A 21,206-nucleotide genomic window follows, 5' to 3' on the forward strand; every position below is an offset into this window, starting at 1 on the left:
CAATGGTTAACTAACGCAAGGCGCAATATCAGACCTTAATATTGACCCATAATATTTAAATTGGACCAGGTATTATATTACAGGGTAATAGTGTACCCTACCACAGGAAATAATTATAGGTCAATTAGGGGGTACACTATGTATATTTTAAATAGTGCATTAAAACAAGGAAATACGAAGACACTTTTCTATGTTAACTAACGGCACGGTATCGGACCTTAATATTGACCTATAATTTTTAAATTGGACCACGTATTATATTACAGGGTTATAGTGTACCCTACCACAGGAAATAATTATAGGTCAATTAGGGGGTACGCAGAGTGACCCAAAAGTTTACTATGTATGCCTATGCGAAATAAAGTGTTCTGAGATGCTTAAAATGAGGAAATAAGCGTTCTAAAATGCTTTAAAAATTCAAAGACATTTTTCTATGTTAACTAACGGCACGGTATCGGAACTTAATATTGACCTATAATTTTTAAATTGGACCACCTATTATATTACAGGGTAATAGTGTACCCTACCACAGGAAATAATTATAGGTCAATTAGGGGGTACACAGCGTGACCCTAAAGTTTACTATGTATGCCTATGCGAAATAAAGTGTTCTGAGAAGCTTAAAATGAAGAAATAAGCGTTCTAAAATGCTTTAAAAATTCAAAGACATCTTTCAATGGTTAACTAACGCAAGGCGCAATATCAAACCTTAATATTGACCCATAATATTTAAATTGAACCAGGTATTGTATTACAGGGTAATTGTGTACCCTACCACAGGAAATAATTATAGGTCAATTAGGGGGTACACTATGTATATTTTAAATAGTGCATTAAAACAAGGAAATACGAAGACATTTTTCAATGTTAACTAACGGCACGGTATCGGAACTTAATATTGACCTATAATTTTTAAATTGGACCACGTATTATATTACAGGGTAATAGTGTACCCTACCACAGGAAATAATTATAGGTCATTTAGGGGGTACACAGCGTGACCCTAAATTTTACTATGTATGCCTATGCGAAATAGAGTGTTCTGAGAAGCTTAAAATGAAGAAATAAGCGTTCTAAAATGCTTTAAAAATTCAAAGACATCTTTCAATGGTTAACTAACGCAAGGCGCAATATCAGACCTTAATATTGACCCATAATATTTAAATTGGACCAGGTATTATATTACAAGGTAATAGTGTACCCTACCAAAGGAAATAATTATAGGTCAATTAGGGGGTACACAGCGTGACCCTAAAGTTTACTATGTATGCCTATGCGAAATAAAGTGTTCTGAGAAGCTTAAAATGAGGAAATAAGCGTTCTAAAATGCTTTAAAAATTCAAAGACATCTTTCAATGGTTAACTAACGCAAGGCGCGATATCAGACCTTAATATGGAACCATAATATTTCAATTGGACCAGGTATTATATTACAGGGAAATAGTGTACCCTACAACAGGAAATAATTATAGGTCAATTAGGGGGTACACTATGTATATTTTAAATAGTGCATTAAAACAAGAAAATACGAAGACACTTTTCTATGTTAACTAACGGCATGGTATCGGACCTTAATATTGACCTATATCTTTTAAATTGGACCACGTATTATATTACAGGGTGATAGTGTACCCTACCACAGAAAATAATTATAGGTCAATTAGGGGGTACTCAGCGTGACCCTAAAGTTTACTATGTATGCCTATGCGAAATAAAGTGTTCTGAGAAGCTTAAAATGAGGAAATAAGCGTTCTAAAATGCATTAAAAATTCAAAGACATTTTTCTATGTTAACTAACGGCACGGTATCGGACCTTAATATTGACCTATAATTTTTAAATTGGACCACCTATTATATTACAGGGTAATAGTGTACCCTACCACAGGAAATAATTATAGGTCAATTAGGGGGTACACAGCGTGACCCTAAAGTTTACTATGTATGCCTATGCGAAATAAAGTGTTCTGAGAAGCTTAAAATGAAGAAATAAGCGTTCTAAAATGCTTTAAAAATTCAAAGACATCTTTCAATGGTTAACTAACGCAAGGCGCAATATCAAACCTTAATATTGACCCATAATATTTAAATTGAACCAGGTATTGTATTACAGGGTAATTGTGTACCCTACCACAGGAAATAATTATAGGTCAATTAGGGGGTACACTATGTATATTTTAAATAGTGCATTAAAACAAGGAAATACGAAGACATTTTTCAATGTTAACTAACGGCACGGTATCGGAACTTAATATTGACCTATAATTTTTAAATTGGACCACGTATTATATTACAGGGTAATAGTGTACCCAACCACAGGAAATACTTATAGGTCATTTAGGGGGTACACAGCGTGACCCTAAATTTTACTATGTATGCCTATGCGAAATAGAGTGTTCTGAGAAGCTTAAAATGAAGAAATAAGCGTTCTAAAATGCTTTAAAAATTCAAAGACATCTTTCAATGGTTAACTAACGCTAGGCGCAATATCAGACCTTAATATTGACCCATAATATTTAAATTGGATCAGGTATTATATTACAAGGTAATAGTGTACCCTACCAAAGGAAATAATTATAGGTCAATTAGGGGGTACACAGCGTGACCCTAAAGTTTACTATGTATGCCTATGCGAAATAAAGTGTTCTGAGAAGCTTAAAATGAGGAAATAAGCGTTCTAAAATGCTTTAAAAATTCAAAGACATTTTTCTATGTTAACTAAGGGCACGGTATCGGACCTTAATATTGACCTATAATTTTTAAATTGGACCACCTATTAAATTACAGGGTAATAGTGTATCCTACCACAGGAAATAATTATAGGTCAATTAGGGGGTACACAGCGTGACCCTAAAGTTTACTATGTATGCCTATGCGAAATAAAGTGTTCTGAGAAGCTTAAAATGAAGAAATAAGCGTTCTAAAATGCTTTAAAAATTCAAAGACATCTTTCAATGGTTAACTAACGCAAGGCGCAATATCAAACCTTAATATTGACCCATAATATTTAAATTGAACCAGGCATTGTATTACAGGGTAATAGTGTACCCTACCACAGGAAATAATTATAGGTCAATTAGGGTTTACACTATGTATATTTTAAATAGTGCATTAAAACAAGGAAATACGAAGACATTTTTCAATGTTAACTAACGGCACGGTATCGGAACTTAATATTGACCTATAATTTTCAAATTGGACCACGTATTATATTACAGGGTAATAGTGTACCCTACCACAGGAAATAATTATAGGTCATTTAGGGGGTACACAGCGTGACCCTAAATTTTACTATGTATGCCTATGCGAAATAGAGTGTTCTGAGAAGCTTAAAATGAAGAAATAAGCGTTCTAAAATGCTTTAAAAATTCAAAGACATCTTTCAATGGTTAACTAACGCAAGGCGCAATATCCGACCTTAATATTGACCCATAATATTTCAATTGGACCAGGTATTATATTACAGGGTAATAGTGTACCCTACCACAGGAAATAATTATAGGTCAATTAGGGGGTACACTATGTATATTTTAAATAGTGCATTAAAACAAGGAAATACGAAGACACTTTTCTATGTTAACTAACGGCACGGTATCGGACCTTAATATTGACCTATAATTTTTAAATTGGACCACGTATTATATTACAGGGTTATAGTGTACCCTACCACAGGAAATAATTATAGGTCAATTAGGGGGTACACAGAGTGACCCTAAAGTTTACTATGTATGCCTATGCGAAATAGAGTGTTCTGAGATGCTTAAAATGAAGAGATAAGCGTTCTAAAATGCTTTAAAAATTCAAAGACATCTTTCAATGGTTAACTAACGCAAGGCGCAATATCAGACCTTAATATTGACCCATAATATTTAAATTGGACCAGGTATTATATTACAGGGTAATAGTGTACCCTACCACAGGAAATAATTATAGGTCAATTAGGGGGTACACTATGTATATTTTAAATAGTGCATTAAAACAAGGAAATACGAAGACATTTTTCAATGTTAACTAACGGCACGGTATCGGAACTTAATATTGACCTATAATTTTTAAATTGGACCACGCATTATATTACAGGGTAATAGTGTACGCTACCACAGGAAATAGTTATAGGTCATTTAGGGGGTACACAGCGTGACCCTAAATTTTTCTATGTATGCCTATGCGAAATAGAGTGTTCTGAGAAGCTTAAAATGAGGAAATAAGCGTTCTAAAATGCTTTAAAAATTCAAAGACATCTTTCAATGGTTAACTAACGCAAGGCGCGATATCAGACCTTAATATGGAACCATAATATTTAAATTGGACCAGGTATTATATTACAAGGTAATAGTGTACCCTACAACAGGAAATAATTATAGGTCAATTAGGGGGTACACTATGTATATTTTAAATAGTGCATTAAAACAAGAAAATACGAAGACACTTTTCTGTGTTAACTAACGGCATGGTATCGGACCTTAATATTGACCTATAATTTTTAAATTGGACCACGTATTATATGACAGGGGGATAGTGTACCCTACCACAGAAAATAATTATAGGTCAATTAGGGGGTACTCAGCGTGACCCTAAAGTTTACTATGTATGCCTATGCGAAATAAAGTGTTCTGAGAAGCTTAAAATGAGGAAATAAGCGTTCTAAAATGCTTTAAAAATTCAAAGACATTTTTCTATGTTAACTAACGGCACGGTATCGGACCTTAATATTGACCTATAATTTTTAAATTGGACCACCTATTATATTACAGGGTAATAGTGTACCCTACCACAGGAAATAATTATAGGTCAATTAGGGGGTACACAGCGTGACCCTAAAGTTTACTATGTATACCTATGCGAAATAAAGTGTTCTGAGAAGCTTAAAATGAAGAAATAAGCGTTCTAAAATGCTTTAAAAATTCAAAGACATCTTTCAATGGTTAACTAACGCAAGGCGCAATATCAAACCTTAATATTGACCCATAATATTTAAATTGAACCAGGCATTGTATTACAGGGTAATAGTGTACGCTACCACAGGAAATAATTATAGGTCAATTAGGGTTTACACTATGTATATTTTAAATAGTGCATTAAAACAAGGAAATACGAAGACATTTTTCAATGTTAACTAACGGCACGGTATCGGAACTTAATATTGACCTATAATTTTTAAATTGGACCACGTATTATATTACAGGGTTATAGTGTACCCTACCACAGGAAATAATTATAGGTCAATTAGGGGGTACACAGAGTGACCCTAAAGTTTACTATGTATGCCTATGCGAAATAAAGTGTTCTGAGAAGCTTAAAATCAGGAAATAAGCGTTCTAAAATGCTTTAAAAATTCAAAGTCATTTTTCTATGTTAACTAACGGCACGGTATCGGACCTTAATATTGACCTATAATTTTTAAATTGGTCCACGTATTATATTACAGGGTAATAGTGTACCCTACCACAGGAAATAATTATAGGTCATTTAGGGGGTACACAGCGTGACCCTAAATTTTACTATGTATGCCTATGCGAAATAGAGTGTTCTGAGATTCTTAAAATGAAGAAATAAGCGTTCTAAAATGCTTTAAAAATTCAACGACATCTTTCAATGGTTAACTAACGCAAGGCGCAATATCAGACCTTAATATTGACCCATAATATTTAAATTGGACCAGGTATTATATTACAGGATAATAGTGTACCCTACCACAGGAAATAATTATAGGTCAATTAGGGGGTAAACTATGTATATTTTAAATAGTGCATTAAAACAAGGAAATACGAAGACATTTTTCAATGTTAACTAACGGCACGGTATCGGAACTTAATATTGACCTATAATTTTTAAATTGGACCACGCATTATATTACAGGGTAATAGTGTACCCTACCACAGGAAATAGTTATAGGTCATTTAGGGGGTACACAGCGTGACCCTAAATTTTTCTATGTATGCCTATGCGAAATAGAGTGTTCTGAGAAGCTTAAAATGAAGAAATAAGCGTTCTAAAATGCTTTAAAAATTCAAAGACATCTTTCAATGGTTAACTAACGCAAGGCGCAATATCAAACCTTAATATTGACCCATAATATTTAAATTGAACCAGGTATTGTATTACAGGGTAATAGTGTACCCTACCACAGGAAATAATTATAGGTCAATTAGGGGGTACACTATGTATATTTTAAATAGTGCATTAAAACAAGGAAATACGAAGACATTTTTCAATGTTAACTAACGGCACGGTATCGGAACTTAATATTGACCTATAATTTTTAAATTGGACCACGCATTATATTACAGGGTAATAGTGTACGCTACCACAGGAAATAGTTATAGGTCATTTAGGGGGTACACAGCGTGACCCTAAATTTTTCTATGTATGCCTATGCGAAATAGAGTGTTCTGAGAAGCTTAAAATGAGGAAATAAGCGTTCTAAAATGCTTTAAAAATTCAAAGACATCTTTCAATGGTTAACTAACGCAAGGCGCGATATCAGACCTTAATATGGAACCATAATATTTAAATTGGACCAGGTATTATATTACAAGGTAATAGTGTACCCTACAACAGGAAATAATTATAGGTCAATTAGGGGGTACACTATGTATATTTTAAATAGTGCATTAAAACAAGAAAATACGAAGACACTTTTCTGTGTTAACTAACGGCATGGTATCGGACCTTAATATTGACCTATAATTTTTAAATTGGACCACGTATTGGACCACGTATTTATTGGACCACGTAACCACGTATTATATGACAGGGGGATAGTGTACCCTACCACAGAAAATAATTATAGGTCAATTAGGGGGTACTCAGCGTGACCCTAAAGTTTACTATGTATGCCTATGCGAAATAAAGTGTTCTGAGAAGCTTAAAATGAGGAAATAAGCGTTCTAAAATGCTTTAAAAATTCAAAGACATTTTTCTATGTTAACTAACGGCACGGTATCGGACCTTAATATTGACCTATAATTTTTAAATTGGACCACCTATTATATTACAGGGTAATAGTGTACCCTACCACAGGAAATAATTATAGGTCAATTAGGGGGTACACAGCGTGACCCTAAAGTTTACTATGTATACCTATGCGAAATAAAGTGTTCTGAGAAGCTTAAAATGAAGAAATAAGCGTTCTAAAATGCTTTAAAAATTCAAAGACATCTTTCAATGGTTAACTAACGCAAGGCGCAATATCAAACCTTAATATTGACCCATAATATTTAAATTGAACCAGGCATTGTATTACAGGGTAATAGTGTACGCTACCACAGGAAATAATTATAGGTCAATTAGGGTTTACACTATGTATATTTTAAATAGTGCATTAAAACAAGGAAATACGAAGACATTTTTCAATGTTAACTAACGGCACGGTATCGGAACTTAATATTGACCTATAATTTTTAAATTGGACCACGTATTATATTACAGGGTTATAGTGTACCCTACCACAGGAAATAATTATAGGTCAATTAGGGGGTACACAGAGTGACCCTAAAGTTTACTATGTATGCCTATGCGAAATAGAGTGTTCTGAGATTCTTAAAATGAAGAAATAAGCGTTCTAAAATGCTTTAAAAATTCAACGACATCTTTCAATGGTTAACTAACGCAAGGCGCAATATCAGACCTTAATATTGACCCATAATATTTAAATTGGACCAGGTATTATATTACAGGATAATAGTGTACCCTACCACAGGAAATAATTATAGGTCAATTAGGGGGTACACTATGTATATTTTAAATAGTTCATTAAAACAAGGAAATACGAAGACACTTTTCTATGTTAACTAACGGCACGGTATCGGACCTTAATATTGACCTATAATTTTTAAATTGGACCACGTATTATATTACAGGGTTATAGTGTACCCTACCACATAAAATAATTATAGGTCAATTAGGGGGTACGCAGAGTGACCCTAAAGTTTACTATGTATGCCTATGCGAAATAAAGTGTTCTGAGAAGCTTAAAATGAGGAAATAAGCGTTCTAAAATGCTTTAAAAATTCAATGACATTTTTCTATGCTAACTAACGGCACGGTATCGGACCTTAATATTGACCTATAATTTTTAAATTGGACCACCTATTATATTACAGGGTAATAGTGTACCTTACCACAGGAAATAATTATAGGTCAATTAGGGGGTACACAGCGTGACCCTAAAGTTTACTATGTATGCCTATGCGAAATAAAGTGTTCTGAGAAGCTTAAAATGAAGAAATAAGCGTTCTAAAATGCTTTAAAAATTCAAAGACTTCATTCAATGGTTAACTAACGCAAGGCACATTATCAAACCTTAATATTGACCCATAATATTTAAATTGAACCAGGTATTGTATTACAGGGTTATAGTGTACCCTACCACAGGAAATAATTATAGGTCAATTAGGGGGTACACTATGCACTGTTAGAAATTTCTCGGAAAAGATGGTTAAATAACAATTTATTTCATTGTTATTTCACCATATTCAAACAAAACAGTCAAATCACCATAAATAATATGGTAATCAAACTGTTAACTGTAAAAAAAATCGTCGATTGATCATTTTAACCAAATACGTTAAAACAACTGTAAATTTATTCGCGCCATCTAGGTCTTTCGCCATAGAGAAGCGTTAGAAGCTCAAAGCTCATGCGATAATGGAAATATAAATATTATTCCAAATCGCGTGAGCTTTGATGGAATGCATGGGATCTCCATCACCATTGAGCAAGACTAAGATACAAAATGTAAGTATTTCATCATCAATTATTTCATGTTATTATATATTGTATTTAAGTTTGAATCCCTCGTAAAAATGTAATTTTGAGTACATGTGTTCTTATGCAGTGTCAAGTGATAAGTAAGCGCCATTGCACTTGAATATTCTACTAGCGACGAACTTTGATTTTCGAATGAAAACACAATTCTTAATTAAATATATTATTACTATTAAAGTTTATTCATTGCATAAGAAATATTATTCGTGAAAGTCTAATACAGTGTTTCCCAACCTTTTTTGTACCATGCCCCACCTAAGCCTTTCTAAAATTCTATGTAACATATACATAATTTTTAATATAAGAAAATCGAATTGTTCATTTAAGAAACTTAGGAAATTGCTAGCGAAACAAAATAAGTAAATTTTCAGAACATATAATAAAAAATTCAAATTCGGAATAATTTTAATAAAGATTTTTCTATAATTATTTAATATTTTAATTTAGTGAGATTCTTGCCCTTGATGCTTGCTGCACATAGATTTTATCTTAGGTTCCAATTTGGTTAGCTTCAGTCTCAAGTCTCCCCATTGTGTACGATTTCTTTTTTTTACCAATGAAATCATTTACAGCACTAAATCCACATTCAGCTAAATATGCAGATGGAATCGGTAACAATAGTTTTCTTGCACATTTGATTAAATTTGGGTATTAGTTTTTTGTTTCCTCTCGAAGCCATGACATCACTCATTTCATATTAAATAAAGTTTTAACTGACTAATCATTTTCCATTTCTGCAAGTTCTTGATATATTAGACAAATCCACTAACATGGACTGCAACATCCATGTTGGTATATAAATTTGTTTTAAATCAGAATATCTTTCTCTTAAATCAGCCGATAGAATTTTCAGATGATAGACAATAACAAGTAAAGCGGTATCGTTTACTTCACATTTTTGGAGCCAATGAAACTGTTCAAAATTTTTGTTGTTAATATATTTCTGACATAACTCAATAAGGGTAATGAAGCCAAGTATCTTCGTTTTTGCATCAACAAGAGTTTTATTGGTTCCTTGAAGTTTCTTATTTAATATATTCGGTTTTTCAAAGATATTGGCTAAATAACTCACAAATGCTTTACTATCGACTGTAAACAGATACTTCATTTCAGGTTTATCGCCTTAAAAATCCTTAAGTCACATAATATTTATTGACTGCAATTATTTAAGAATTTATTATTGTATTTTTGTAGTATATTTGTAAGTCGTATTTTTTTCTGATTCTTATTTTGTTATCCTAAATTTGGTAGTTTGAAATTCATTTGGCACATTGGTGATAGTGGCAGCACAGATCCTTGTATGGACTTATTCCCTAAATTATTTTAAGAAGTCTTTTTACCTCAATATATATAATTAACATTTGACCTTGTGATAAATTAAAAGTTTTGATTAGTTCTGTTCTATACTAAATATTAAAATGAACTTGATGACATTCTGGTTACTTTTGATAGTATGAACCAACTCAAAAACTCTTTGCTTTAATAAATTTGTCGAGAAAAAAAACTGATTGTTAATAATTAATATTAAATGTTTATCTGATTGAAACAGCAAAAGAGGTTGATGCTACCTTGGTTGATAGTTTGCGAATTAACCGTAAAATAAAGTTCAGAATATTATAAAGTCTTCTTAATGATTCCAATTTATTAAAATAGTAGTAAAAAGCATATTTTTTATGAAAAAAGTGACAGTGTGACAACTAGCTAGTGAATTGCCATTTGTTATGTTTAGTGCCTTAAAGTAGGTGGTGACTGTTAATTTTGCACAATACTGTACAATATTGACAAAATTATACTGGAAATTATAAAAGTGTTCTCTTCTAAACAAAATAATAATTAAAAATAGTAGGTTTTGAATTTAAAAAACAGTTTTTTCTTTCTTTTATGTTGAAATTGCTTTTCTTGCACTTTAGTGGAGCAAATTATACTTCAGTTATATTTATTTTATATCCGTTGTTGAACAGCCATCCCAATTTTTGGGTTTATGACAACAAATGTTCAACTCCGTTGCCATGTAATTTTGAACCAATCCAGAAGACAAGAAAACTCCTGGATCAGTACTCCCAGAAGTATTGATTTGTTACAAAATCATGAGGGACTTAGAGACTCGACAGATTTAATGTTAATCAGTCACCATTTACTACACATGGAGTCTTCGGCTGGCATGGATTGAACCCACGAACTCTTGGACATGTGCCCTGGGCCCTATCGACCAAGCTATCCCAGCCTTTTATTTCAGTTATAGTTAGTCTGGTACATCCATTATGTACAAAAAATTTCTTTATTTATTTATTGTGTTTTTTTTTTCAGGCCGACTACTAAACCTGAACATACCTAAGTACTGAAAAAAGAGTCAAATTAAAAAAAATTTCTAGTTTTTATTTGTTTTTGTAAAGTGTAATAGTGTATTTAGTGATTTTACACAATTAATTCCTTTTTAAAATTCTCATATTCATGATTTAGTCTTTATTTTCTAGCTTTTATCCCATTAATTGCTGTTACAACATATCTAGTGTGTTCATTTTTATTACTTAAATTCACTTTAAGTTATTTTAATGTAATGAGGCAAGGTGCTATATGTTTTTACAGTTTGCAAAAGTGAAATGTAGGCTAAATTGAAAATGTGATGAATAATAATTTAAAAGCAAAATTTATAATGTATCATTGCATATTATCTGTATATGTAATTATGTAAGTTACTCATCTAGAGTGTACTATCTCCACATGTCAACTCATAGACATGAGTTCTGTGTTAAATTTAAGTGTAACTCGTTAGTTGCAAATAAATTAATTTGCTGTTTTACTATTAATAAGTTTATTTAAATGTAGATGTATTTCAAACTTATTATGTATGTACTTAGTGTAGATACATCTAATTAGTTAATTTTCTTTCAGGTCTTCAAACCACTTGATCTGCAATCGTTACCAAAGCATCCATGTCTTAGGTAATTGTGTGATCCACAAACATAGAGTTTCAATTTGCCAGTGACTAAAAATGTCAATATATTTTTAGTTTAATTTTAGCTATTGTTTAAAAAGAGAAAAATGATTAAAAGAATTAAAATAATTCATCTGGGATATTTCTCTCCCTATTTAAACTTGCATATTGAATTTTATGAGAATAAATGTTGTAAGATATTTTTATTAATAATTGAGAAAATTAATTAGAATTTTATAAAATTTCTCACTGCTGGGAAATGTATCTCCACACGTTTGAAATAATCTATATCTAATATTTGTTGTCTTAGCATTTGAATGTTTTCAGAAATGTTTAAATTTAAAATTTTGTGAAAATTATAAATTAATTTATAAGATAATGTATTTTTTTATTCTCATATCACTCATTATTATTATTATTTTTTTTTTAATTTTAGGGACATCAATGTTGAGGTGTGAGGAACTATGGATGGCATAGCCGTAAACACCAAATTTTTTGCGTCTATTACATATTAGAGGTACTAAAAATTTCATTGATTTTTCTTGTATTTTTCTTCTTCTCCCCCTCCCCTAAGCTCTAAAGTTCTTGAGCAAAAAAAAAAAAAAAAAACTTTTAGCAAATCGTTAGAATGCCACAAGACCTATAAACATGACTTTTTATACCATTCTTCCAATTGTTGCACAAAAATTTACCTGATGTGTGTTTCAATATATTATTCATTAAAACCAATTATATTTTAAATAAACCTATGATTGGAACAATATCTTATCAGAATTGCTGTTTATGATTAAAATTTAATTATTAATTCAAATAGTTCTAACTAATTACAAATGAATCTCAATTCAGTTAAGGGATGATCCATCAGTTATTTTGTGCTTTTTATCATAATGTAAACAACTTAAATTAACTGGGGTCTGTTTAGAAGAAATTTGGGTCCGTTAACGGACCCTTCACAAAATATCTTTTCATAACAACAGACCCTTCACAAAATATTTTAACTTAAAAACGGACCCTTCACAAAATAATTTATCTTTTAATCGGACCCTTCACAAATTTGTTTATCTTCATTATTGTTTTGCTAATCGAATAAGACCTTCCCGTGGGGGGGGGAGACAGATGTAAACAAACTAAGTTTTGTCTTCGGCAGACGCTTCTTCCTTTATTCGTCCGAAATAAATATTCTGCGTTCAGCAGTAAAAGCTGAATACGAAATATTTGTATGTTGCTCCTCTCATTTAGTTGCAGCAATTGCTGTTTATTTTTGAAAATTTAATTTTTTTAATTTATTATAATTTTACAGTGTTAAGCATAATCTTGTCTGTCTTTACAATTTAAAAACTCCTTGGAAAAGTTTTTTTGCAATAACGGACCCTATTTGCACAAATTCACAAAAGCAGACCCTGGTTGAAAGAATGTGACTTAACGTTTATTTTATATTCACAAATTACGAGTAATTTTTTCACAATTTTACAAAAAAGGACCTTTCACAAAATGTCTGGGCAGACCCCTGATTAAAGATTAGAAGCTCTGATTTAACTCACGATTTTTTTTTTTTTTACTGAAATCAAATCACTAATAAATCAAATATTACGATAAATAAGTTTAATTATGAGAAATTTTAAGTATTTTGTTATATAAATTAACAATAGATTCTGCTTGGATGTGCCTTCGCCTTTTTTTTTTTTTTTAATTATTATGCTCTACTCTTAATAGATTAAATTTAAAAATGTTTGCAGATTAAGTCTGTTAAACAAATGTATGTGACTTTCCAATATTCTATAATTGTTTGCTTTCTCATGTGAAAATGTCATATCTAAAATGTTAGAAATAACTGAAAGTTACAATTCCTATGTTAGTAAAATATTTTAAACAAAATGAGGCTGTCACTAAAACAGTAGTGTTGTATTATGTTTTAAGAGCTTAAAAAGCTGCTGAATATATGCTATGTATCAATTTTATTCATTGAGTGTTCATACTGATTGAGAATAGATTCTTTTTGCTACAGATAACACATATTTACACATTTTTTTAATCTAGTTCCGAGGTAATTAAAAAAATTTGTTCATTTACTTTTGCATCAAGTTGCATTTGGCTTGGTCAACCTTTCTGTGCTGAGTTTATTAACAACTAACTGGTTTCTCTAATAATTAACAGTCTATAACTAATAATAAACTTATCAATTTGTATAAATGTTTATGGTAATTTCTAATTTGCCTTTCAGTTGCTTTTGTTGATAGCCATTTTTTTAGCTTTTTGCTTTTATTTTCTTACATATGTGTATGTTGAGCGTTTCTAAATAAAAGGATTCTCCATGAAAACTTGGTATTAAAATAGTATTGAAAATATTTTTGACTTCGTGGAGTTTTTTTTTTTTTTTTTTTTTCCATTTTCCACAATATGAGATTTGAGATATGGTGTGGCAAGGTTTTCTATTTTGGCTAAATTTGTTTCTTAAAAATCAGTATTTGGTATATTGATAGCAGTAATGTTTGTCTTGCAAAATTTTCAATAGAAAAAGTCAGTTTGCTATTATATTGAATTTTATCATAATTATAGTTGTTTCTGAAGCATAAGAAAATTGATGTACATGAAATTATTTTTTACTAATTTTAACATATTTTTCAGGTGCTTTGTTAGAATAAATCCAGTGTCTGGCTCCAAAGTAGAAAGGGAAAAGATTGTTTATCAGAAATTCACTCAAGATTTTAAGCTTTCTATCTATGACAGTTGGGTGAAAAATTGTCGACATTAATAAATTCATCAATTTTTTATTCTTTCCTTCATTCACAGGGTGCGTAACATTTTAAAAAAGTGTTTAAAGGTGTTTATTTTGCATGAAATGATCTGTAGAAATTAATAAAGTCATTTTTGTTATTTGTAATTGTTTTCTTTTCATTATCTGCAATTTATCAACATGTTTATGAAGTTTTAATAAAAAAAAACTTTATTTTACTTAAAAAGTTGAAACAGTTGATGTATGAATTACCTAGTTTAGTTTTGAGAATAACTTAACTTTCAAAAATTGTGTTATAAATTGTTCTAATTATCATTTATATTCTGTTTTCGTATACGTTAAATGATATATCTTGAAGTTCAGTATCTAACCTGTTGAAAATTTCATTCTTATTGGCCTTATGCCAAACAAGCAATAAGGACCCTGTTGTTGTATAGTTCCTATTCAGGTAGACAAGCAATGTTAAGAAAATGGTCACCCGACAGGCCTTAGGTTACCATTAAATTTATTAAGTTCCTCCGCCAGTGTAATTTTATAGCTGCGAACTATTTTCATATTTCTTAGAAAAATTTAAACTATTTCAGCACCTAATCTGTTTTCTGAATTCTTGGTCACTAATATTATAGAGTTAACAATTTACTAAACAGTTTTAATAAGCTATTTGCATCTTCTGATCGTAATTAAATGTTTTAGTCTCATAAATTTATAAACGGCTTAATGTTAATTTTTTTTACCTGTGTTAGTTCCAATTAGAAAATAAATCGTAAAGATTCCATACATATTCAGTGACATTCCATATGAAACAATTATTCTATTTTATTGTTAATTATTCTATTTATGATAGTTATCTCTTTAGCCCGAGATGTTGTAAATAGTTTCTAAACCAGACTTTTATATTTACTGTTATTGAACAATACTAAACTATACGGTTATAAACAAATTGAATTCTTTAGACCTGGTTAATTAACCGTATTAGGTGTATACAGTAGTACAACCGTTTATTTTTGTTAACATTGTTTTTTAACCGTGTTTGTTGTAAACAGTATTAAATCCGTAAAGGTAAATAACTTTTCTCAGCCGTAAACTTTACGGTTAATCGGATGGACAGACTGCTGCCGTTCCTTTTACCGTAATTTTGGAAAGAAATTTTTAACAGTGTGTATATTTTAAATAGTGCATTAAAACAAGGAAATACGAAGACACTTTTCTATGTTAACTAACGGCACGGTATCGGACCTTAATATTGACTTATAATTTTTAAATTGGACCACGTATTATATTACAGGGTTATAGTGTACCCTACCACAGGAAATAATTATAGGTCAATTAGGGGGTACACAGAGAGACCCTAAAGTTTACTATGTATGCCTATGCGAAATAAAGTGTTCTGAGAAACTTAAAATGAGGAAATAAGCGTTCTAAAATGCTTTAAAAATTCAAAGACTTCATTCAATGGTTAACTAACGCAAGGCGCAATATCAAACCTTAATATTGACCCATAATATTTAAATTGAACCAGGTATTGTGTTACAGGGTAATAGTGTACCCTACCACAGGAAATAATTATAGGTCAATTAGGGGGTACACTATGTATATTTTAAATAGTGCATTAAAACAAGGAAAGACGAAGACATTTTTCAATGTTAACTAACGGCACGGTATCGGAACTTAATATTGACCTATAATTTTTAAATTGGACCACGCATTATATTACAGGGTAATAGTGTACGCTACCACAGGAAATAGTTATAGGTCATTTAGGGGGTACACAGCGTGACCCTAAATTTTTCTATGTATGCCTATGCGAAATAGAGTGTTCTGAGAAGCTTAAAATGAGGAAATAAGCGTTCTAAAATGCTTTAAAAATTCAAAGACATCTTTCAATGGTTAACTAACGCAAGGCGCGATATCAGACCTTAATATGGAACCATAATATTTAAATTGGACCAGGTATTATATTACAAGGTAATAGTGTACCCTACAACAGGAAATAATTATAGGTCAATTAGGGGGTACACTATGTATATTTTAAATAGTGCATTAAAACAAGAAAATACGAAGACACTTTTCTGTGTTAACTAACGGCATGGTATCGGACCTTAATATTGACCTATAATTTTTAAATTGGACCACGTATTATATGACAGGGGGATAGTGTACCCTACCACAGAAAATAATTATAGGTCAATTAGGGGGTACTCAGCGTGACCCTAAAGTTTACTATGTATGCCTATGCGAAATAAAGTGTTCTGAGAAGCTTAAAATGAGGAAATAAGCGTTCTAAAATGCTTTAAAAATTCAAAGACATTTTTCTATGTTAACTAACGGCACGGTATCGGACCTTAATATTGACCTATAATTTTTAAATTGGACCACCTATTATATTACAGGGTAATAGTGTACCCTACCACAGGAAATAATTATAGGTCAATTAGGGGGTACACAGCGTGACCCTAAAGTTTACTATGTATACCTATGCGAAATAAAGTGTTCTGAGAAGCTTAAAATGAAGAAATAAGCGTTCTAAAATGCTTTAAAAATTCAAAGACATCTTTCAATGGTTAACTAACGCAAGGCGCAATATCAAACCTTAATATTGACCCATAATATTTAAATTGAACCAGGCATTGTATTACAGGGTAATAGTGTACGCTACCACAGGAAATAATTATAGGTCAATTAGGGTTTACACTATGTATATTTTAAATAGTGCATTAAAACAAGGAAATACGAAGACATTTTTCAATGTTAACTAACGGCACGGTATCGGAACTTAATATTGACCTATAATTTTTAAATTGGACCACGTATTATATTACAGGGTTATAGTGTACCCTACCACAGGAAATAATTATAGGTCAATTAGGGGGTACACAGAGTGACCCTAAAGTTTACTATGTATGCCTATGCGAAATAAAGTGTTCTGAGAAGCTTAAAATCAGGAAATAAGCGTTCTAAAATGCTTTAAAAATTCAAAGTCATTTTTCTATGTTAACTAACGGCACGGTATCGGACCTTAATATTGACCTATAATTTTTAAATTGGTCCACGTATTATATTACAGGGTAATAGTGTACCCTACCACAGGAAATAATTATAGGTCATTTAGGGGGTACACAGCGTGACCCTAAATTTTACTATGTATGCCTATGCGAAATAGAGTGTTCTGAGATTCTTAAAATGAAGAAATAAGCGTTCTAAAATGCTTTAAAAATTCAACGACATCTTTCAATGGTTAACTAACGCAAGGCGCAATATCAGACCTTAATATTGACCCATAATATTTAAATTGGACCAGGTATTATATTACAGGATAATAGTGTACCCTACCACAGGAAATAATTATAGGTCAATTAGGGGGTACACTATGTATATTTTAAATAGTTCATTAAAACAAGGAAATACGAAGACACTTTTCTATGTTAACTAACGGCACGGTATCGGACCTTAATATTGACCTATAATTTTTAAATTGGACCACGTATTATATTACAGGGTTATAGTGTACCCTACCACATAAAATAATTATAGGTCAATTAGGGGGTACGCAGAGTGACCCTAAAGTTTACTATGTATGCCTATGCGAAATAAAGTGTTCTGAGAAGCTTAAAATGAGGAAATAAGCGTTCTAAAATGCTTTAAAAATTCAATGACATTTTTCTATGCTAACTAACGGCACGGTATCGGACCTTAATATTGACCTATAATTTTTAAATTGGACCACCTATTATATTACAGGGTAATAGTGTACCTTACCACAGGAAATAATTATAGGTCAATTAGGGGGTACACAGCGTGACCCTAAAGTTTACTATGTATGCCTATGCGAAATAAAGTGTTCTGAGAAGCTTAAAATGAAGAAATAAGCGTTCTAAAATGCTTTAAAAATTCAAAGACTTCATTCAATGGTTAACTAACGCAAGGCGCATTATCAAACCTTAATATTGACCCATAATATTTAAATTGAACCAGGTATTGTATTACAGGGTAATAGTGTACCCTACCACAGGAAATAATTATAGGTCAATTAGGGGGTACACTATGTATATTTTAAATAGTGCATTAAAACAAGGAAATACGAAGACACTTTTCTATGTTAACTAACGGCACGGTATCGGACCTTAATATTGACTTATAATTTTTAAATTGGACCACGTATTATATTACAGGGTTATAGTGTACCCTACCACAGGAAATAATTATAGGTCAATTAGGGGGTACACAGAGAGACCCTAAAGTTTACTATGTATGCCTATGCGAAATAAAGTGTTCTGAGAAACTTAAAATGAGGAAATAAGCGTTCTAAAATGCTTTAAAAATTCAAAGACTTCATTCAATGGTTAACTAACGCAAGGCGCAATATCAAACCTTAATATTGACCCATAATATTTAAATTGAACCAGGTATTGTGTTACAGGGTAATAGTGTACCCTACCACAGGAAATAATTATAGGTCAATTAGGGGGTACACTATGTATATTTTAAATAGTGCATTAAAACAAGGAAAGACGAAGACATTTTTCAATGTTAACTAACGGCACGGTATCGGAACTTAATATTGACCTATAATTTTTAAATTGGACCACGTATTATATTACAGGGTAATAGTGTGCCCTACCACAGGAAATAATTATAGGTCATTTAGGGGGTACACAGCGTGACCCTAAATTTTACTATGTATGCCTATGCGAAATAGAGTGTTCTGAGAAGCTTAAAATGAAGAAATAAGCGTTCTAAAATGCTTTAAAAATTCAAAGACATCTTTCAATGGTTAACTAACGCAAGGCGCAATATCAGACCTTAATATTGACCCATAATATTTAAATTGGACCAGGTATTATATTACAGGGTAATAGTGTACCCCACCAAAGGAAATAATTATAGGTCAATTAGGGGGTACACAGCGTGACCCTAAAGTTTACTATTTATGCCTATGCGAAATAAAGTGTTCTGAGAAGCTTAAAATGAGGAAATAAGCGTTCTAAAATGCTTTAAAAATTCAAAGACATTTTTCTATGTTAACTAACGGCACGGTATCGGACCTTAATATTGACCTATAATTTTTAAATTGGACCACGTATTATATTACAGGGTAATAGTGTACCCTACCACAGGATATAATTATAGGTCATTTAGGGGGTACACAGCGTGACCCTAAATTTTACTATGTATGCCTACGCGAAATAGAGTGTTCTGAGATGCTTAAAATGAAGAAATAAGCATTCTAAAATGCTTTAAAAATTCAAAGACATCTTTCAATGGTTAACTAACGCAAGGCGCAATATCAGACCTTAATATTGACCCATAATATTTAAATTGGAATAGGTATTATATTACAGGGTAATAGTGTACCCTACCACAGGAAATAATTATAGGTCAATTAGGGGGTACACTATGTATATTTTAAATAGTGCATTAAAACAAGGAAATACGAAGACACTTTTCTATGTTAACTAACGGCACGGTATCGGACCTTAATATTGACCTATAATTTTTAAATTGGACCACGTATTATATTACAGGGTTATAGTGTACCCTACCACAGGAAATAATTATAGGTCAATTAGGGGGTACACAGCGTGACCCTAAATTTTACTATGTATGCCTATGCGAAATAGAGTGTTCTGAGAAGCTTAAAATGAAGAAATAAGCGTTCTAAAATGCTTTAAAAATTCAAAGACATCTTTCAATGGTTAACTAACGCAAGGCGCAATATCAGACCTTAATATTGACCCATAATATTTAAATTGGAATAGGTATTATATTACAGGGTAATAGTGTACCCTACCACAGGAAATAATTATAGGTCAATTAGGGGGTACACTATGTATATTTTAAATAGTGCATTAAAACAAGGAAATACGAAGACACTTTTCTATGTTAACTAACGGCACGGTATCGGACCTTAATATTGACCTATAATTTTTAAATTGGACCACGTATTATATTACAGGGTTATAGTGTACCCTACCACAGGAAATAATTATAGGTCAATTAGGGGGTACACAGAGAGACCCTAAAGTTTACTATGTATGCCTATGCGAAATAAAGTGTTCTGAGAAGCTTAAAATGAGGAAATAAGCGTTCTAAAATGCTTTAAAAATTCAAAGACTTCATTCAATGGTTAACTAACGCAAGGCGCAATATCAAACCTTAATATTGACCCATAATATTTAAATTGAACCAGGTATTGTATTACAGGGTAATAGTGTACCCTATTACAGGAAATAATTATAGGTCAATTAGGGGGTACATTATGTATATTTTAAATAGTGCATTAAAACAAGGAAAGACGAAGACATTTTTCAATGTTAACTAACGGCACGGTATCCGAACTTAATATTGACCTATAATTTTTAAATTAGACCACGTATTATATTACAGGGTAATAGTGTGCCCTACCACAGGAAATAATTATAGGTCATTTAGGGGGTACACAGCGTGACCCTAAATTTTACTATGTATGCCTATGCGAAATAGAGTGTTCTGAGAAGCTTAAAATGAAGAAATAAGCGTTCTAAAATGCTTTAAAAATTCAAAGACATCTTTCAATGGTTAACTAACGCAAGGCGCAATATCAGACCTTAATATTGACCCATAATATTTAAATTGGACCAGGTATTATATTACAGGGTAATAGTGTACCCACCAAAGGAAATAATTATAGGTCAATTAGGGGGTACACAGCGTGACCCTAAAGTTTACTATGTATGCCTATGCGAAATAAAGTGTTCTGAGAAGCTTAAAATGAGGAAATAAGCGTTCTAAAAT

At 31.6% G+C, this 21,206-nt stretch overlaps 1 long non-coding RNA gene across 1 annotated transcript; it reads left to right on the forward strand.

Annotated features, from left to right (window-relative positions):
• Positions 1-8,576: 8,576 nt before the first annotated feature.
• Positions 8,577-14,582, forward strand: LOC147800830 (uncharacterized). Its single transcript, XR_015431085.1, has 4 exons — positions 8,577-8,736; positions 11,659-11,708; positions 12,138-12,218; positions 14,327-14,582. It is a non-coding gene; the product is annotated as an uncharacterized LOC147800830 (long non-coding RNA).
• Positions 14,583-21,206: the final 6,624 nt, after the last annotated feature.

Source organism: Parasteatoda tepidariorum, unplaced genomic scaffold (assembly GCF_982258835.1).
Source record: "Parasteatoda tepidariorum strain Cologne lab strain unplaced genomic scaffold, Ptep-v5.0 scaffold_18, whole genome shotgun sequence".
NCBI classification, from domain to species: Eukaryota; Metazoa; Arthropoda; class Arachnida; order Araneae; family Theridiidae; genus Parasteatoda; species Parasteatoda tepidariorum.